Source organism: Schistocerca piceifrons, chromosome 5 (genome assembly GCF_021461385.2).
Source record: "Schistocerca piceifrons isolate TAMUIC-IGC-003096 chromosome 5, iqSchPice1.1, whole genome shotgun sequence".
Taxonomy (NCBI): Eukaryota; Metazoa; Arthropoda; class Insecta; order Orthoptera; family Acrididae; genus Schistocerca; species Schistocerca piceifrons.
This window is the reverse complement of record NC_060142.1, coordinates 548,635,140-548,639,115: the sequence shown is the minus strand read 5'-3', so window position 1 is coordinate 548,639,115 and position 3,976 is coordinate 548,635,140.

The following is a 3,976-nucleotide window of genomic DNA, read 5'->3' as shown; positions in this document are numbered from 1 at the left end:
CACTCCTAATAGTAACTCCTTTAAGACTTTACCGCGTCTCTCTCCTGATATATCGAAAAACAATTACCGTCTGCGTGTTGTCATTGAGCATATTACATATACCGTATCGCTCCACTGAAGCTGGACGTCATTGCTCGAAGTCCTTTGAGCAGATCTGCACAAAATTTTTTTGTCTGTACTAGTGGAAGACCATATCCAGCAGACTATTAATCATACGGAAGGATTCCTGTATCGTTCCTTCATAAGCAGTTGAATATATCGTTTTTTTCGGCTTTAACACATACAATCAGTATACACAACCATATACTGTGCTTTTTCTACCATGACTTAAGAGGTCTATGTCAGCTGCTGCTAAATCGACATTAACACGTTTCGATCCTCTGGCTCTCACAGAAAGCTGAACAACGCATGGCGTAAGCTATGCAGCTCCCACAACACAACAGGTGGTAGATATACTACACAGAGGCGATGTTTCTCATTGGCAAAAATGTGGGAGACATCACAACATATGGAAACTGGAAGAGAGTGCGCTATTGTAGAGCAGTTCCAACACCTATCCGCAAGTGATGACCTATACAGTTTATCTCATCTTCCATAGCGACGGGGTATTGGTTGTCTGGTGTTACATCAAGACCCCTCAAACTAGTGTGTAAAACGCAAATGTCTGACACTACATGGCATGGACACCAAACACAACGTGCACCGAATTCCCAGTCAAGTGTTGTAACTACCATCGCAATGTTTTCCCCCAGGCCACGACATGAGCACCTGAATGAATGACGGAGACGGCACAAGGGCAGGTAAGGTGGACGAAATGAAACGAAATAATACACTCCTGGAAATGGAAAAAAGAACACATTGACACCGGTGTGTCAGACCCACCATACTTGCTCCGGACACTGCGAGAGGGCTGTACAAGCAATGATCACACGCACGGCACAGCGGACACACCAGGAACCGCGGTGTTGGCCGTCGAATGGCGCTAGCTGCGCTGCATTTGTGCACCGCCGCCGTCAGTGTCAGCCAGTTTGCCGTGGCATACGGAGCTCCATCGCAGTCTTTAACACTGGTAGCATGCCGCGACAGCGTGGACGTGAACCGTATGTGCAGTTGACGGACTTTGAGCGAGGGCGTATAGTGGGCATGCGGGAGGCCGGGTGGACGTACCGCCGAATTGCTCAACACGTGGGGCGTGAGTTCTCCACAGTACATCGATGTTGTCGCCAGTGGTCGGCGGAAGGTGCACGTGCCCGTCGACCTGGGACCGGACCGCAGCGACGCACGGATGCACGCCAAGACCGTAGGATCCTACGCAGTGCCGTAGGGGACCGCACCGCCACTTCCCAGCAAATTAGGGACACTGTTGCTCCTGGGGTATCGGCGAGGACCATTCGCAACCGTCTCCATGAAGCTGGGCTACGGTCCCGCACACCGTTAGGCCGTCTTCCGCTCACGCCCCAACATCGTGCAGCCCGCCTCCAGTGGTGTCGCGACAGGCGTGAATGGAGGGACGAATGGAGACGTGTCGTCTTCAGCGATGAGAGTCGCTTCTGCCTTGGTGCCAATGATGGTCGTATGCGTGTTTGGCGCCGTGCAGGTGAGCGCCACAATCAGGACTGGATACGACCGAGGCACACAGGGCCAACACCCGGCATCATGGTGTGGGGAGCGATCTCCTACACTGGCCGTACACCGCTGATGATCGTCGAGGGGACACTGAATAGTGCACGGTACATCCAAACCGTCATCGAACCCATCGTTCTACCATTCCTAGACCGGCAAGGGAACTTGCTGTTCCAACAGGACAATGCACGTCCGCATGTATCCCGTGCCACCCAACATGCTCTAGAAGGTGTAAGTCAACTACCCTGGCCAGCAAGATCTCCGGATCTGTCCCCCATTGAGCATGTTTGGGACTGGATGAAGCGTCGTCTCACGCGGTCTGCACGTCCAGCACGAACGCTGGTCCAACTGAGGCGCCAGGTGGAAATGGCATGGCAAGCCGTTCCACAGGATTACATCCAGCATCTCTACGATCGTCTGCATGGGAGAATAGCAGCCTGCATTGCTGCGAAAGGTGGATATACACTGTACTAGTGCCGACATTGTGCATGCTCTGTTGCCTGTGTCTATGTGCCTGTGGTTCTGTCAGTGTGATCATGTGATGTATCTGACCCCAGGAATGTGTCAATAAAGTTTCCCCTTCCTGGGACAATGAATTCACGGTGTTCTTATTTCAATTTCCAGGAGTGTATATTAGATCGGTGCACAAGTTTGCAGCGTTCTCATTTTGCATGTTGGTATTCCAGTTGCTAAAGGTTTTTTTATTTATTGTCATTTTTTAGACGTAGATCACTGTTGGTTTTTGAGTTTACATATCATTTTGTCATGTGGAGACAGTGGGTGGAGTTGTGGATGCCAGAAAATGGAGTGCCAACTGGAGAAATCAGAGCATTTCTGACATATTCTTCTATCTGACTTCATAGAGGAGTGGTAGCAGCGCAGGCAACCAGAAGCATTTGCGTCATGTATGGGGATAATGCCATTGGACAGAGCACCGCAAGAAAATGGTTTTCTCATTTTGAGGAGGATCGTTATGACCATAGTGACTCTCCACATTCAGGAGGAACTTCGGGGTTTGATGCAGATCGTTTAAACGCATTACAGCACAATGACCCACTCGCGAACTTGCGGATGTGATGAACTGTGATCATTCCACCATAGTGGGGATCTGCATCCGATGTAGAAGGTTCAAAAGTCGGGTTTATGGGTACCTATGCTCTAAGCCAAAGTTATCAATTTTCTCATCAACACCACCGACCATTACTATCGTGCATCGTTACTGGTGACAAGAAACGGTATCCTTATGCTGACATAAGGAAATGCAAGGAATGATTGAGCCCAAAACGAAAGAGCAAAAAAATGATTCAAATGGCTCTGAGCACTATGGGACTTAACTTCTGAGGTCATCAGTCCTCTAGAACTTAGAACTACTTAAAGCTAACTAACCTAAGGACATCACACACATCCATGCTCGAGGCAGGATTCGAATCTGCGACGTGGCGGTCGCGCGGTTCCAGACTGTAGCGCCTAGAACCGCTCGGCCACTCCGGCCGGCTTCCTTAAAAGGATTAACGATTAATTCTACATTAAATGCATGGTCTTTAATGCGACGGTGCAGGCCAACCGCTTTGATAATAACGAGTCAAGCAAACAAATTACGCCTTTCAGTGCCCACATCGATAGCCGCCTACATTGCCGCCAGTGCGCTCGTGATGCTCTGCACTAATCTGACTTTGGATATTATCGGGTTTTGTCTCCATGTCAGATGCATTATCTTGCATTTATGCATATTTGAAGAGAGATTTCATTCGTCACATCAAGTGGAAATTTGGTCCAAATCTGTTTTATATGCTTACGATTGTTCAACGAAGATACTCTCCGCATCTTGAGCGAACAATTCAGGTATTGTGCTACTGATCGTATCTGATAAATCCTTTATGTACCATGAGAACATCAGAAGCCGTATAAGGATTCTTTGGGGCACACCCGATGCTATGTTAGTTTCTTCTTGAACATGAGGCATCCAGTGTAACTTGCGTCCAGTATAACTAGCTGGAGTCTGTTAGTTAAATAGTCATCGACCCTATCACGTACCGACGAGTATACTACGTGTTTTGGTATGATGGTATCCACTTGCTGTGAATCAATACATAAGAGATGGGCGTGGTAATAGTATCCAATCCACCCTATTATAAATGCAAATGTCAACTTCCGTAGCCGATGCCGCTAACGCACGGTTGTGCAGCGGCTCTCAACTTAGAGGTAGTTGGATTCCATAGCGTTATTGGGAGAAACCTCCACCGCTAAACTGTAACCGGCAAGGAGGGAGAGAGTTGGTGGCGTACATATTCTCATCACCACCCGTGGCGCCATTATCTTGGGTTCATCATGTCATGGTAGGAAAATTTTTCGA